Source organism: Callionymus lyra, chromosome 1 (assembly GCF_982586985.1).
Source record: "Callionymus lyra chromosome 1, fCalLyr1.hap1.1, whole genome shotgun sequence".
Taxonomy (NCBI): domain Eukaryota; kingdom Metazoa; phylum Chordata; class Actinopteri; order Syngnathiformes; family Callionymidae; genus Callionymus; species Callionymus lyra.
This window is the reverse complement of record NC_141818.1, coordinates 17,257,315-17,275,750: the sequence shown is the minus strand read 5'-3', so window position 1 is coordinate 17,275,750 and position 18,436 is coordinate 17,257,315.

Below are 18,436 nucleotides of genomic sequence, written 5' to 3'. Positions count from 1 at the left end.
GACGCAAGCATACGTTACCCTGATGAGGTGTTGGAGACTGAACCTTGCTCAAGGGCAGATGAGGATTGCAGAAATGGTTCCTGCTCTTACAAAAGAACGCCTACAGAAAAGGAAGGGGAAAAAAAAAAGAAAAAACACAGAAATGATCAAGTTCAGTAATGGTCAGTGTGACTCTAGGGCCACATGACCCCATTTAACTACATTTATGTGGCCCTCGGAGTTCACAGTTAAACATGTAGAGAATGTATTTTTGATGGCTTACATTTTCATTTTCGATTTTTTTATTGTACAAACTCTCAATTTTGTCTCAAACTCAACTTAACCTGTGCGTTATTTCTGGGTCAAGGTGAACCAGGCTTCCTGTCTTCCATAAATACATAAGGCACCACAAGGGATATCACAAACACATTTGTTTACGTGCCTCAACACAAGAGATAAGGGCCTTCATAAGGTTGCTGTTTTTTTCTTTGTCCTATTATTAAAATATGTCTTGCCCCTCAACATGATTTGAGTGAATATTGAGATAATATTTCACAAAACATGGATATTAAGTATATATATATATATATATATATATATATATATATATATATATATATATATATATATATAAATTTTCAGTAAATATTGTATTGGAATATTCACAGTCATTGTATAAAATGTGGCCCCTGAGGAAATGTATCTCCCACCCCCTTGACTCAAGATGGTTAAAAAAGAACTGCTTTATTTCACCAATAATCTCTGATTAAACGTCAGGATCCAATAATCTGTTGAAGTATTTGACGTCTCCCGTATGAGAGGTAAACCTGAGAGCTCTGAGCAACAATACATTTAGGGTTTGTTCCCAAAAGGGACCCTCGTAAGGCACCTACAAAGACAGGATGCCTCTCCCCCCAGTCTAAAAACAGCCTTCATGCCCCCCGTGGTGTCCAGGGGCAGATTTCCACAAACTCCCCGCAACTTTCCTCGGCATCCAGCGTCGAGAGTAAACAGGAGGTAGTGAGTTTGCATCCCTGGCAGAGGAAGCTGGGACGAGGTCTGGAGGTTGAACTCTGCTGGTCGTCTGTGGGGTCGAACTATGGAGGAGCGAGTCACGAGAAGGGGTTGCAAGAGCGTCAAGAAGTCTATTGTTCTGGATATTCTTTATGGACGCGTGTCAATGTACATGTGACCCCTGAGAGTGGAGGGTGTGTGTGTGTGCACTTTTATGATGGAGATGAAAGGATGCTGATCTGTTGTGGGACAGGATATTATGGAAGTGACTTTTACTTTGAAATAAACTAAGAATTTAATCTAAAATGTGAATTATTTTTTTTATTTTTTTAAATATTTTTAATAATTAAATGTAATAAGTTGTAAATTGGAAGGTTAACTTTTTTTCAACCACATAAAAAAATAAAACAATAAAAAACGTGTGTAGGAACTAACCAAAAGATAGAAGATGTTAAAGATGTAATTTATTTATTTATAGCTTAGAAGGTAATTCTGGGTAACGTGATATAAGAGGTGCTTTTTTTATTTTTTCAAAGATAATACTACCTTTATACTGTTGTATCAAACCAACAGAAGGAGAAACTTTTATTCTTGTAAGTCAAAGTTTAAATTACCCTCATGAGATCAAATACCATGGATTGTCTCCAGGGCTCCTGGATATTGAACAACATTAATCTTACGTGCATTTGGGAGTTTTTCCTTTTTTTCTTAGCGTCATATGATCTGTTACTGTAGCAGGTCTTCTCTTGTTTAAGAGATCCTCTGACAAACCGCTTTACTTTTCCTGTTTACGCAGAAATGAGCAACTTTCTTAACATTGAAAATGAAAAAATAAACAACCTCCATTTTTCTTGTCATGTCATGAGGCCCCGTTTAGAATACTGACAACGAAATACAGATTTTTTTTCAACTTTCAGACTCTTGAACCCAAAACGAGTTACATGACTCTTTAATACTGCTTATTCTTTCAGAACCACTTGATAACAAGACACCACAAGCATCTCACTTACAATAAAATCATTGTTAAATGTACATCGAGCAGACCTCGTAGCTCACTATGACGTCTCTGTAGTAAAATCCTAAACTAATAGTCGAACATGACAAGAGCAGGAATTTGTTTGAATTTATGTTGCAATTTGACTGTGAGTGATTTGCGGGCCCCTTACAGGCATGAGGTTCTACGGATGTAAAACATTCCTGTGGGGGCGGTAAGTGACACGGTGCCACTGACCATACACCTCCACCTGTCAGACGCCTGAACCTGAGGCGGATCCAGACAATGAATCGGGTCAACAGGTCTGCACTACAATAACAGCTTCCATTCCTCCAGGTATGACCTTTGACCTGTATGCGAGGGTCTGAGTAAGGTCAGGAAAACAGCTTGTGAAGTAAGAACGGAGGACGTAAGGGAAAATAATACGCTTGTGGACATTTTTTTATCAGCATCTAATCTGGAGTTAATCACCAGAGGAGGATGAAAACATCCAGAATCAACTCTGTGATTGGAGTTCCCCCTTCGGCTCAATGTGGGTCAGAGGAGTCCACTTCCACCGGTGCTGCTTCTTCATCAGCAGTTGTGGAGCAGGACGGGGAGTCATGGTGACCGCCGCCGACATCAGAGAAAACAATTTGCTGGTCTGGCAGAAGACAAGAGGAGCAGAGATCCCAGCTGCACTGACACCAAAACAAGAGGCAGGATCGGAAAGATTTATATTCCCGTCAGAATCACACACAGGAAGATTACACCAGCTCATTGTCAACGTGGTAGAAGAAGCAGCAGCGGTCGGAACAGACAGTGACGGATCTGCTCAAGGCTTGGCGGCCGCTGTGCTATTGTTCTGTACCAGCGCAGGCTTGTCTTGAGATCAGGTTTTCAATGGAAGGTTTCCTCTCGGTAATCCAGCTGCCGTCGATCACTAATGAGATCCACAGAAGAGTCGACGGCTCCATAACAAGAGCTCTTATATATTCATACTGCAGATGAGTGACAGGTTCAAAACCAAAATCTGACTGGATATTGTTAAAGCAGAGGTTTTGTCGAAAAAACGTGTGAAAAACTATAGTTATTATGCAACAATCTATGTTAAACGTTTGAAATATGAACCCAATTTTTTACATACAATAGGCTATAATATACTTTTGAACTTCGAGGGTCAATATATATATATATATATATTTTTTCAGTTTAATAGAACAAAATATTGTCATTCAAACAGCAATGTGTCAGATGAATAAATAAGCAAAAAAACTAACTTAAACATATCTCTCCAAATATTTGACAACAATAAATAAACTGTACATAATAGGTATAATGTGCAAAATAAGTTACATAGTAAACAACAACAGATCAACAGAACCAGAGCCAATTATTATTATTATTAATATTATTATTATTATTATTATTATTATAGGAAAAATAAGTATAAAAGTGCAAACAACATGACTTATTCAAAAAACTAACTAAACATTTAAATAAACAAAAACACAAGCACACAATTAAAAGAAGAAAGATAAAACTCAAGACCTCAACAATTAATTGACTTCAGTTTGTATTTGTTATTCAAGCTAGTCCGGTGTGCGCAAATAATTTTTCCCAGCATTTAAAAATAAAAATAATTTATAGGCACATTCTTGCACTTTGTTCTACAGACTTTGTTTAAAATATCACTAATTTAGCCCCAAATTATGAATTCTGAGTAAAAACGTTTTATTGTAATAGTTTAGTATCAGTATATCAGATTTAATATAAAAAATAAGATTAAAATGTTGTTTTTAGTAAGTTTAAGTAAGTTAGAAAGTTGTGTTAGCTGTTAGCTAACCTATATGTAGCATTTTGAAGAGCTATTCGTTTAATAAATTAAACGTTCTAAACATACTTTGCACTCATATCAAAATAGAAAATAGGAGGCCACAAAACTTTTAGTTTGTGTACTGTTGTTAGCTAACTGTTCAATGTTAGCTCGTCTTCTAACTGGTCAATGATAGCATCGCGTAAATTATCTTTTCTCTTGTCATTGTTTACTTTATCTAGTAGGTACAGTATATTGTTAAAAAACATTTCTTTCTATCAAAAATATGAATTTATTCATCAATGTTTATCACTGGATAAGATGCTGGTACTCTGAGAGAAAGCAGCCGGACTAATCTGTGTGTAAATGTATGTACTTCACGTCCTCTCTTGTTGACAGTGTCACTGAATTCCTGGACTAACAAGCATCTTTGGGAAGAACCGGGAGTCGAGCATCTTATCAGACGGAATTCCTGCAGCAGGCAATTAGCTGCCAGTGAGGTCATTAAATCACAAAACTGCTGTTGCTTTGCTAATTTGCTGCGATAAAACAGCTCGTGTACATTCCTTCACTCGTATCACCTTCTGACCCCCAAGGTCACGACAAATGATTTCTATAGTATCCAGTGTCATAACAAGGACTTTACTGAAAAGCTCAACAATACTCTGTTAAATATGGTATTTTTCCAAGAACCTATTTCCTTAATCTCTGTCTATTAAACCTCCTTTCTTTAGGTCGCTTTGACCCGCGCTATCAGGTCAAATGTTGTTTTTCCTCATGACTTCAGGCAGCAGATTCTTCCAGGGTCGTATTGACCAAGTTATATATATTCAGTTGTGCAATGTGTCACTGTTGCACCACAAAGTGTTTTTCTGCTTTGCAAATCACATTTGTTTACCCTCTTATTAATGAAAACTGCCTATGTTTTGTGAAAAAATACTTTAAATAATAAATATAATAAATGATCATATTTGTATTTCTAAAGAAAACCAAAAGGTGATGAAAATCAACGTAATGTTCTATGTTAAACATTTAATTTTACATGTAAATATATATTGAATTTACTGAATTATATTATAAATTATAGGCACTGTGGGAAACTTATTTTAATATAAATGAATAGAGAAGGTGCAGAGTAATTTAAAATGTTATATATATTTTTAAAATGTTATATATATTTTAAGGTCTTATTTGTATGTCCTTTACTTGAACTTTGTTGTTGTTGCAGTTGTTAAACTACTTGCCTGCTACCTGCCAAACAGACAAAAGTACTTTTTTCTAATGATACTATTAATGTCTGTTTACGTCATTGTTTTTACAAGAATTTTATGATGGAAACTGGCAATAGAAATGTACTCCTTACCATAATTTTAATGTTTTTTTTTTGTGATTAAAGTATGTGTTTTGTTTTATTACTTTCCCGTCCTGCGCCACCATTAAGACTCCAAGTGAACCCCAGTTAAGTTTCACCCAGATTGACCCAAGGTTCCACCAAAGCAACGGTCAAAAATGTCCACCTACACCGCGCCATGAATAAAGTCTGTCTACGGCCCGTCAGGTCCAGTATACATTACTGTATTGTGTGAGAGAACAGTTTGTTCGCCCGAGACCGCCGAGTGACCCGACGCTGGCCCCCGACACACACCCAATAGGACTGGGGCGCAGCAGCAAGACGCCAGTGTGGGGATGACAGCTCCCACTGGGAAAGGAATGGGTGAGGCAGAGCTCACCTATAATCCCCTCCACGGCGGCCTGACGCTGTCGCACATCTCCACAGAAACAGGAAGACTCCCGGCTGAGCCCGAGAGGGAATGAAGCCGTCGTGTTGGTCAATGATTTGTGAAGACCGTGATCATGTGATAATGTTTAAACCGAAGAAGAAACCGGTCACACACCAACACACACAGATTGTAGTCTGCGCTCTCAGTGGCTGCCGGTGCGACTCCTCGGGATCTGCTTCTGCAAACACACCCTCTTCCTGTTTTCACAGGGAGAACATGGGAGCTGCAGTTGGAGGAGAGCGAGGACGGAGCAGGGTGAAGGTGAGGCTGTCATTTCTCAAGTCAAGCGGCCTGGGAGGGTCTTTTATATACGTCCCTCCATCCTTCCTCCGGTCGCTTCATTGTCTCCAGATTGAGAGAAGTCAGACGTCGCCGCCTGCAAAACAAAAGATGTGACATAGAAAATGACTGAGGTTTATCATCATCAAGACGTTTGCTTATAGGCTGGATCAACAATATAAACCAACATTGTTATGCTAGAGCAGACATTGACTGTATTTATGTGGCCCTCATGAGGTCAGAGTAAAACTATAAAAATGATTATTTATCATTTAAGTCATTAGAGACTTTTTTAAGGAATGTTTTTCTGTTTTCTTTTCTTTATTTTCCTGTTTTTGTGGGAATATCAAATGTTTTTATATCTATCTATTAGGTTTATTTGTTGTTGAACTGAAATACATTAAAGATTAAAAAAAATGTATTTAAAATAATTAAAAATAAGACTTTAAGCTCATTTATTATTTCCTTTTTATTCTTTTTTTTTAAATGTAAGTGATCCAATAATAGCTCTTTTCATTCATCCCTTTTTTCTTTTGACTTCACAACCCCCTACCGCAGTCAAAGTACATAGTGTGGCCCCCTGAGTTAAGCTAGTTGCCCCCCTGCTGTGCTCAAGTAGGATGTTTAAATAAATAAAATAAATACCACAAAGTAGCCGAAAACGTTTGATGTCACTTTTGCAACAAACTTTATTATAATTATTTATGTTAAAAAAAACAAGCCTGACCTTAATCTTTGAAAAAAGAAACGTTAAAGTCGTTGAAACAGAACGCGTCCTTCATCCTCGGTTCAAGGCCTTGAATTGTTCCCGAACAAAGAAGACACTTCTGAGGACACGTTGTGGTCTCCGAGGAAAACTTTCTGAAGATTATTAGCTGCTCGCATGAAAACTCCAGATTAGTCATGGTTGTGAATCTGAAGAGCCCTATAGTGTCTTCCTGGAAACCTTGAGATGAGAAGTTTCTCACAGCTGTGTTGAGAGAAGTTCAAAAAAAAAAAAAAGAGTTTCATATTTTTTTCCAAATATGTTTCACATCATAACACATCAACTGTGGATTAGTCCGACCTGAACCAGCTTCTGTTTGGAACACAATGTCTCAGTCACACGTCAGACTGAGGCTCACTGACGGCAGGTCAAAGGTCATGTTGGGGTAACTTTAATTAGGATTCTGAGGGTGACGTACACGTGACAAAGACTTTTTAAGGATAAGAACTTTTTTGTTGTCGGATACTTTTCTTAAAAAGCTTGTTGGTTTCTTTATAAACTGCAATTATTAACTAGAATACAAACATAACTAGGATAAAATGCAGTGTACTGAAAGTATTGAATTAGTATTCAAAGTAAAAACGTGTGGAAACTGTTGAAATAATAAAGTGAAAAATGTTGAGAAGAAGAAATAAGAAAAGGAAGAAAGGAAAAAAGGAGAATTAGTAGTAGAAGTAGAAGTAGTATTAGAAGTAGTAGTGGGAGAATAATCAGTAGTAGAGGTAGTAGAACAATACGCAGTGTAAGTAGTCTTAGAAGTAGTTGTAGAAATAGTAGGATTAGTAGTAGAAGAAGAGGAAGTAGTATGGAAGTAGTTGTGGGAGTAGAATAAGTAGCAGAAGTAGTAGTAGGAGAATTAGTATTAGAATTAGTAGAAGTAGAATAAGTAGTATTAGAAGTAGTAGTGGGAAAATAATAAGTAGTAGAAGTAGTAGAAGAAGCAGTAGTAGAAGTAGAAGAAGTGGGAGCAGAATAAATAGTAGAAGTAGAATAAGTAGTAGAATAAGTAGAATAATTAGTAGTATAATTAGTTGTAGTATTAGTAGTAGAAGTAAAAGTAGTAGTAGAAGTAGAGGGAGTAGTGATAGAAGTAGTAGTGGGAGTAGAAGAATAATTAGTGATAGAAATACTAAAAGTATTAGTAGAAGAATGAGTAATAGAAGTATAAGAAGTAGTAGAAGTAGTAGTAGAATAATTAGTAGAAGAAGTAGAAGTAGTAGTAAAAGTAGAATAAGTAGTAGAAGTAGTGGTACCAGGTTGAATAAGTAATAGAAGTAGTAGTATCATTAGTAGTAAGTAGACAAAAGTGTTTTTAAAGTTAAGTTTCTAGGTGTGAGTAGATGAATGTACCAGAAGGTCAAAGTGGAAGGAGTTGAAACATGAGTTAATGAGCTTTCCCATTCAAATGAAGGGGGAAAGAAGGGTAGAGAAAGAGAAATAGAAGAAAGAGTTGAAGAGATAAAAGAAAGCTAGAATAAACCCCGCATTTCAGGAACGAGCTGATTGATCAAAGTTTGAATGGTTAAAATCGGATAAAATTTGAAGAGGAGACAATACCTTAAGCATTCACACAATTATATATATATAAACCTAACAAGTAGTATTTGATAAAGGCAAACTTTAGGTAAATTGTGTTTACTCGTGATTTATCAGCTTCATTACATCACTGGCTCCAACATATGGGTTGATTCAAGCTCTTACACATTCGTGACTCGCCCTCCCCCCCCGATTCGCCTGTGAATTTTTTTCCCCACCATATAATTATTCCCAGCAGCCCCTGCTGCATGTCTGTCACCTGTTGATCACAGAGCCTTCTATACGGGGCTTGTCTCTCCGGCTGCTGCTGCCCTTTGATCAATAATTCCATCAGGCATCAATATGGGCACCTAATAGGCTCTTATTGTCATCTAATTACAGAGCCGGCTCTCTGTGAGGACGCCAGAGACGTCAGCTGGGCCTCTGGTTCCTCGCTGCTCTTTCAACTGGAACCGGCATCTTGCAGACACACACACACACACACACACACACACAAACACACACCCCCCCCCCCCCCCCACACACACACACACACCAAGTCTTTCTTCTGCACACGCCGTTGCTTCAGGATCCTGCAGGAGTCACCGGTATCGTGGGCGAGCATCTCATTTGGGATGGAAATGGCGAGCACCTGTGACACCTGGAGCTGCACATGAGAGCGAAGTTAATCATTGACACACAGCAACTTACAATATTGTTTATTTTACTACCATATGGTGAAAATAAAAGTAGCTTTTTGTGGTTGTTGTTGAGAATTTCTCCAGAATAAAGTATAGATTAAAAACATGCACCATATTTGGCTACATAACATGTAGCTTAGCACCAAAGTTAACCAGGCTAGCAAAGTCAGGCTAATGATGCTACCTATTATTAACTACCTTTTTGGGTTAATATAAGTAATTTAGCATTTAAATGGAGCCACAACTGCACAAAAATTGTATCGTATTATATATCTTGGGATTCAATCAAACACAACTTTATCTCTAGCTTCACTTCAAAACTAAATTTCACTTGACAGACAAGCTAGCGGCTAAGTCCTGTGAAAGTTGCTAGCCGTAGAGTTGCTAGTTAGCTGTGGTTGTTCGTACTCATCTTCATCTTCAGTTCCGTATATTATTGTTGTATGTGAGGAAGAAATTCACGTCTTAATTTTATCGTTCAAGTTTCTAGCATATGACTAGTTAGAAACACTTAGCAGTTAAGCAACAATCAGTAAGTAAGCTGGAAACCATCATTGTTATTGACTACAAAAATGCTAATAGAATTTGTAGCATTTAAGCTAATATATAAAACAAAACAGCAACAAAAAGCTATTTCTGTGGACATTAACCATTCATTCAAAGATGCTAGAATGCTACTTTTTACCATTTCAGTTACAATAACTATTATTTTTAATTTTTAGTTCAAAACTGTACACTGTTTTTGGAATATCTGCACAGACTTAAGTGTAAATAAGATAACTGTTATTATTATTATTATTTTTAATAATATTAAAACTTGTTTATTTGTTGTGTTTTGTATGTGTTGTGTTGTGACTTTCTTTGTTTAGTTGTAGAAAATACTCTTGATTTACTGTCACTATGTGAGTCTTAACAATCCACTTCAAATCTATATACGTTGCTGAAAGAGATGTTTTCCTGAAGGAACACTAACAGGAAACACCTTCTCGTGGCTATCTCTGTCCTCCCTCTTCTAATCTGTTGGACCTTCTCACGCGCCAGCCCAGCATAGTTCTTTAGGGTCCCCTCTGCCGGGGTCCACAACCGCGCCCCAAGGCCAGTCTCCCCACTTGACCTCCGGGGGGTTGACTCTCAGGTGAGACACCTACATGCTGCTCATAATCAATCCTGCTCAACTCTGACTCAACCTGTCCAGCAGATCGTTCTCTCACATCAGACGTGCAGATGTTGGGGTCGAGGTGACAACAGCACACACCATTGCGCTCATGACTACGGTAAGATTAATGATCTGCTATGATGAGTTCATATTAGTGGAGGTCCAAAAGAACGTCCAGATGTGCTGCAGCAGCAGTTACAATCAGGAGATGTTGCTTCATCTCCTGACCAGAAGGTGAATTATCGGTCAGTGAAACAATGTTGTATCGGCAGACAAACAACCATCACACTCGTATAAAGTGACCACCGCTGTGTTTGTTCTCTCGCTGCTTCTGAACATCTGCTGCAGATGTGGAGTCCACACACATGCTGGACTGATTATGTTCCTCCAGTGTTGGATTTTTCCTTGACAAACGGTGCGGTGTGAAGTCCTTCAGCCAGTCGTTCAATCACTTGATCAGGTGCTCGGGTGGAAACTCGAGAAACACATTTAGGTTATTACCTCGGAAGGTTTGCAACAACAGGATGAGAGACGCTCGTCTAGTCGTGAGCGAATGCTAACTTTTCACCGGTCAAAGTTCAGCGTGGAGTAATTTTTCGGTTCATCATTAAAGTTATCACTAGAATTTTAAACAAACATACCTACTCTAAGAACTTTAAAATTAGAATTTTAAATTAATTATGCTTTCGTGTGCATGTTTTTGTGCTTCTTCTGATGCTATATATGAATTATTATAAGTTTTATGTCACCATATGGTCTTGTGTCATTCTCTAAATGGGATTTTTTAATGTTAACCATTTGTTTCAGCTCACAAGTGTTTTGGCTCTTTTCATTAACTATTTGATTATAATGTTGTGTTTTTTTTTCATTTTTTTGTGTGTCAATGTGAGTATTTGTGTGTTTGTTGTATCTGTCACTGAGTTCAATAACTGAATGAAAAAGGGTCTTAAAGACTACTAATCTTGAGAAGAAAAAATATATATATATACTTCCTGTTTCGAGACGTAACAGCTAATATTTAACTATCATTTGTTACAATTACAAGGAGCAGAATACATTTTTCATAACAAAAGTGCTCAAAAACTTCTTCAATGGGATAATAAGTTAATTTATTTAAAAACACTTGTATTTGCAGTGAGCATTACACATCAACTAGTCACGGAGCAAGCTTGTAATTGATGGTTGTTCAAGAGTGAAATGTTGATTTGTGAGACTGATGTTTTAACTGGTATAGAGCTTGTAAAGTGTTTTCACTTTATTGCCTTGACTCTTGACTTCTGACCCAGCACTCGCCTTTCTTGACCTGTGACTTCGCTCACATGATTTCATTAAGATAAGAACAGATCAAATATGAGTCAAACATTTGCACAGTCATGATTTCACTCTTTGAAAAGTACATTTTGAAGCAGCAAGATGTGACATCACATGCCTGAGTAAAGCCTCAGTTGTGTATTTGAACAATACCTTTGATAAAAAAGAAATGTTGCAGCAACATTTTACAAAGTCAAATATAAACTATTTAATACATCTTGTTTAAATCAAGTACCGAAGTTGCCAAAACTTTCTGAAACTGATGTTTAATCTGGAATACAAAATCAAAACTTGAACTGGAAGTCATTTACGGTTAATATTAGACATGGTTAAACTACTTTGCAGAAAGGTTGGACATGCAGACTGAACGTCTTCTGGAGGCTCTAACTGACCAATTCCATCTGTGGACTTCCTAAAGAAGGCAGTGGTCCTGTTGACCATCGCTGAACCTCCACTTCATTGTTTTGAAGGCATGAATCACCACTTCATTGTCGCAGTGTTGTGTTGATCTGGTATATTTCTTGACTCATCTCTTACTAAACTACATTGTTCATTTCAACAATCCACTCACATCCTCGTAGACATCCTTTAAAGCTGGCGTCAGTCGTCTTGAGTTGAGTCTGGTCTTATGATTCTTTGCTGAAAATAGGTATTCTTTCATATGTCAACTCTCTATTCCACTGCACTTTAGTTCACACCTTATAATGTCTTTCTTCAATCTCCCAACAATTTTGCATTGAAATTCAAATAAGGTATTCGATTTTCTCTTTCTGTTTAAACTGAATATTGATTTTATCTTCAGCACCTATGTTCCGTAGCTTGGAAGTGCAAAGAGAATTTACAAACTATTCAAACAACCTTAGCAACTATTGAAACAACTTTACAAACTATTTAAACCGCTTTTCAATAAATTAAAACCCCTTTTCAAACTATTCAGACAACTTCACAAACTATTGAAAACTATTTTTTAATAATTAAAATACTTTTTCAAACTTCTAAAACAACTTTAGAAACTATTGAAACAACTTTAGAAACTATTAAAACAACTTTACAAACCTTTAAAACCAATTTAAACAAGTGAAACACATTAAAACTAAAACAACTTAAACTATTGAAACAATTTTAAAAACTATTGAAACACATTTACAAACTATTGAAAAAACTTTAGAAACTGTTAAAACCAATTTTAAAATAATTAAAACACATTTTCAAACTACTAAAACAACTTTAGCAACTATTGAAACCACTTTACAAACTATTCAAACAACTACAAACTATTCAAACTACTGGAATGAATGAACAAACTACTTAAACAACTTTAACAACTATTAAAACACATTTACCAACCATTTAAACAACTTGAAAAACTAACGAAACAACTTTACAAACCTTGAAACCAATTTCACAAAGTATTGAAACACATTTACAAAGTATTGAAACAACTTAAAAAACTATTAAAACAGATTTACAAACTATTGAAACACATGTTCAAACTGTAAAGTTGCTAGCACACTCAATTTTCATCTTAAAAAATGTGCTACAAAGTAGCGTTTGACGCTGTTAAATGTGGAGTAAGAATAATAAGTGCGTATAGATATAGTAACTGAAGAGTAATAACAATGTAATCTAGGAGATCAACAAGCTCACACAGAGCATCCAGAGATCTTGAGTGCATTTGTAGTCGACACAAAGATATATTCAGTTTGGGATAAAGGGCGCAGAGGTGCCCCTGAAGTGAACCTTTGACTCACACAGAGATGTTCAGTCTAAACTGGCACAGTCCAACTTATCCACAATCCATCCTTGTGGATCATAATCCAGAATAAAGCAACAATATTGTGAGAGCAGATCCGGCCTGTGCGCTCTGAAATGAAACCTGAAAGTCTTCTGTGTGCAGCTCCTGATCCTGCTCCGTCGGAGGAGCTCTGGAGGGTCCGTGTCCAGCTCATTGTAAATAACACTTAAGCCAAAACCCAGCTCCACTCATGGGAAGAAAACCTGCTTGGTTTGTTTGTAGCGTTTTCTCATGCGTGCCCGTTTTCTCACAGCACTGCTGTTGTTCCTGGGCCCGAGAGCAGCGAGAAGTACGTGAGTAATTGTTTTAATAAAACCACTTGTTAGTATCTGATTGGTTCTACGCCAGAGGAGCAGGGACTGATATAACATCGGAAGGTTCAGCAGAGCTTAGATGGTCAACGGACTGATCTCAAGGAAGACCTGGAGAAGATGTGAGGGCCGCACTCGTACGAGACGGGATCGGTTGCCAACAGAATCAGGCAAGAATGTTCTCTCCAGATGCTTCCAACTATGATATAAACATTATTATTATTATTTCCTTTCACTTGAAATAAGGGTCCTTATGCTCCCATCTAACGTATGTTTAGGAATCCTCCTGATCATTTTACAAGCTGTCAGAAATGTCAAAATCAAATCAAATCAAAAATGATGACCGAATGATTAATATTAAGTGGTTAAAGGTTGTTGGTTCGCTTCCAGGCCGAGCCAACTTGTGACCTTTCTGTGTGGAGTTTGTATGTTCTCCCTGTGTTGCGTGAGTTTACTCCGGGCACTCCGGTTTCCTCCCACAGTCTAAAAACATACAGAGGTTGATTGAGAACTTTAGGAAATTGTCCTTAAGTATGAGAGTGTGTGTGAATGGTTGTCTGTCTTTGAGGGACTGGCGCCCTGTCCAGGGTGTCCCCTGCCTCTCGCCCTATGATACTGTGTGCTCCAGTCTCCCCGCGTCCCCGGTAAGGCATAAAGCGGTAGAAAATCTGGTTTGGATGCCTCCTGGAGAAAGTTTTCTCGGAATGTTCCTTTGGATTGAGAAACCTGGGAAGACCCAAGACACAAAAACTATCTACGTCCAATGGTCTGACCTCAGGTAGAGCTGGACGGAGAGGCCAAGGACCTTCTTGCTGAGGATACTGGCCTCACAACCGACATCTTTTAGAATCTGTTAATCTCCAATTACACACCTATAATTTATAAAATTTTATTTTTTTTGTATAGTATGTATGTTTGTATGTTTTTTAAATCAGGGTTTCAAAGAAGACCGCGATTAATAAAGCGAAACGAACGTTGGCCAAATGAAAATAGTGACACCAGTTTCCTTCTGCGTGACTTCAAAATGAAAGCCTCTATTCCTTTCAACACATACTGAGACAGACAAGATTTCAGGAATGTTAGTGAAATACACAGAGAAAGTGAAAATATAAAAAATTAAAAATTCATCAAATACAACACATTCATCCATTCTACAACAGTGCATAACACCAAAAAATACAAAAATTAAACTGTAAGAAATTAGCATCAACGCTGAGCAACTCAATGTTGTGGTGTTTCCATTGAACTCTTTAAAGAGTTGCATTTTTTATAATTTAAAACTAGATATATTTTAGATTCTTATGTAGTTTTTGATGGATGCAAGACATCTGCTCAAGGGTCAGAAATGGCCTGTTTTTTTGGACACTTGTTCTAAATTGATGCATGTATTGTGTTTTGGATGCAGAGCATCTCTGTGTGGAATAGTTAAGATGAATGCGTGAGATCTAAAGATGAATATTATCTCCTTGTTTGATGTTTTCTTAATGAAATTAAAAAGGAAATACCCAAATTATCCGTAACAATGTTTTGAAACTCCTCAGCTCAGCGCGGATAAATCCTCTAAATAATGATGTTGGACCTTCTCTCTGTATTTTACAAGGCAGTCGGTTTATTTGACCTTCCTGCAGGGGCCTCCTGCCTACACAAAGATTTGTGGTACAGTGCGGCGCAGAGGAGGGAAGCGTTGAACCATCAAACACCAGCATGTCTGCACAAACCTTCGAGTGTGGACGGAGAGGCATCGGTCCAACCCGAGCGCTGACAGTCGGAGTCATCAAAGCGAGCCGTGCGCTGCCAAGTGTCAGGAGGCCACGAACAATGGCAGGAAAGGGGGCTGAGGGTCTTGAGGAGATGAGACGCACAAACATCTTCTGGTGCTGAGATTCTGGGTAAGAGGGTTTTCATTTCCTGTTTTTTTGGGACTGGATGGCGACGCGTGTGTGCCAACTGTACTAATGACTCAGACGTGGCGAGCCGTCGCTAACCGTTCACGTGTGCGAGGGAGATGTTCGTCAGCGCCGCTCAGGAGTGATGTGTCTATGAACACAATGGTTTGTTGAGTGGACTTCCTCCCCATATGGCCGTCTGAGCCGCGCTTCAACACTAATCTGCCCCCACTGTTTATAAAATAAACAGCCCCAAAACACAACCCACTGGTTCCCCTCCCACCCCCCATCCTGCGCCCTCAATGTTGCATCTGGCTGACCTTTGACCTGCTCTATTTTGACCATTCTTCCTGTCCAGTGGTGGTGGCATGAAGGCAAATTTTCGCACTGTAAGCATATTTAATAGAGCGGAAGCGGAGATTACCAGCAGCTCCCGGTGGAGGAAGAGTGTGCAGCTGCCTATATACTTAAATTAAATTTATAAGATTTGTTCAGGAGATTCTCTGATCAAACCAAGTTTCTATGTTTATTAGTATATATGAATTAAACACATGTTAAATTAAATACAAGTTTCTGTGTATCCGTGACTATGTACGTATCTGAATATTGAACATTTGAATATAATTAAATCGTTCAAGGTTTGAAACTTTTTTCAACCAAGATACTTTATCAAAGTAAACGGTCAATCATGTAGCTCGGTACTTTTTCGGTATTGTCTTGCGGATAATACCAATGTTATATATATAATTTACAAGTCTTTAAATAAAAAATAGTGAATAAAAAAAAAACTCGTTTGAAAATGTAAGTTTGCAAAATAAAAAATGTATTCCTTTTGAAAATATTCAATTTTTTAAATAAAATATATTTTGAAAAAAACGGGAAAAAAACGTATTCAAACATTCTCAAATTTAGAAAGTATTGAATTAATTAATTAAAAACAAACAGAACCTTTAAATACACAAATTATCCTACAGAGCTTACATACAGAATGAGAAAGAAAAACAACAACCTGGAGAAGTAGAAGGAAAAAGAAAGAGAGAAGGTAGTAAATTATTCATCAGGTGATGTTGAAGTCGATTTTTTCAATAATTTGATGAATTATCTTTTTTTTTTCATTCAATGCATAACAAAATAACATTTGAATGATTCAATTCAATCATACAATATTCTGGTGGCATTGATCTACCTCCATACCCACCATTTGTAGCGAGGAATGTCCTCCATAATCGTGTCTGTTGGTTCTATCGGTGAATAATCTTCAGATGTGTGAGGAGATAATGTGCGAGTCAACACCTTCACCTCTCGTGCACACGCTCCAATAAGAGGCTAAAGAAGAGGCTCCGTTATTAGTGTAACGTTTCATCTAATTGCTAAATCGCTGCCATTCAAAGACAACAGCATTAACTTCTCAAAACAAGACTGTTTTCACACACGGACCCCCCACCCGGGCTTCTCTGCGTGGCCCAGCAGCGGAGGAATGAGTGCAGATAAGCCAGTGGTCGGCCTCCGTCAACACGTGAGGCTGGCGGAGGCGAGTAGGGTTACAGACTGGGGGGCTCCTCCGGGGAGGCTCTGTGGGAGCGGGGTAGGTGCCGGGGGCCGCTAAGAAGCTGCAGGCGGCTAATCTGCCCCCGGCTGGTCCTCTGATGCCCACCATCTGTGTCTGTAAGTCATCATCATGCAAAAGAAACAAACAACTACCCAGCGAGAGCCAGCGTGGCCCCGGGACTTACAGTCGGCCCTGCAGTGTTGGTCCTGTCGACCCGTCATGACGGTGGGATTGAGACTCGTGAGGCAGATCTGAGACACATTGTTACCAACACAACAATAGATTAATTTAATTAATTAATTCATCAACAAAAAGTGCTGTCAAGGGACCTCAGAGATTAATTTATAATTATATCTTTTGATCATTTGATATGATTGGTTCTGTTTTTTTACTCCTTATTCTGGGTTGTCTTGTCTTGTTTTCTATAGCCTATCCAGGTTCGGATCATTCTTTTATTCTGTACTGACACCACACAAAAACGGTTGTGTTTACAAAACTGGCAATGAAACATCCTGATTCTGAAAAAATAGTTTATTTTATTTCACTAAAAAACTTATTTGAAAAGTCCTTAATAAGTTATTATTTTTATTTAAATTATTTATTATTATTAAATTATTAGTTACGTTTATTTTCATTTAAATTAATTATAGTGACAGTAATTGTAAATAATGTTACAATTTGACATGAGTAATAATACTAATTAAATTATATATGTTAAATTATATATCTTATAAGCCTCTTTTATGTGATAGTTTTATGTTCTTGTACAGCACAGTCAACTGCTGTTGTTTTGAAGTGCTCTAGAAATAGATTTGAGTTGAGTTAAGAGTGAGTATATTACAATAATGCACATAGTAGCCAAAGAGAAAATCATGACCATGTTTGAAGTTATTACTTTATAAAGTTATCCCCCATCTGAAATCACAGCGAATGAGAGGTTACAAGAGCAGAGTTCATCATGATGCAATACTGGTCCTCACTCCTCCTCCAGAAAGCTGTAATCATGCTTTGTTTATAAAACGAGTCTCTTGGAGGTGGAGACTTCTGGGATTGATGACACGTGGTGATAAACCTCTATGCTTTAAAAAAAATCACAGCATAGTGGGTGTGGTTATGGTAAACACGATTTCATCTCCAGAAAAACAGTGTTTTCAGTGGGCGGGGCTTAAGCACATTTTCTAATGTAAATATTTCAATAACCAGAGTTTTGTACAAACAGACACATACTGATGATACAATAGAGGTACAAGATCTATTTAAGACACACTTAAATCAACACATTAGTTTCCCGTAAAGATAATAATGACATAATCTGTCACTTAACGTGTGTGAAAACAGTTGCAAAAAACAGATTCAAGCCTAAGTCAATAATCTTTAAATGATATTAATCACGTTTTATTATTTTAGGGAGAGTTTAAAAGACCGAATCTTGATCTCTCAAGACATAACTTTCCCATCATATCAGTGAATCCGTTCCAACGTATTGTTTACGTTCCTGAGGAAGTCCCATTCTCTCTGCACGTCCACAACATCATCCCTTATACAGCTCAGGCTGTCCGATCTCATCTAGTCCATGATAAAGTTCTATTAATATGGACCACATG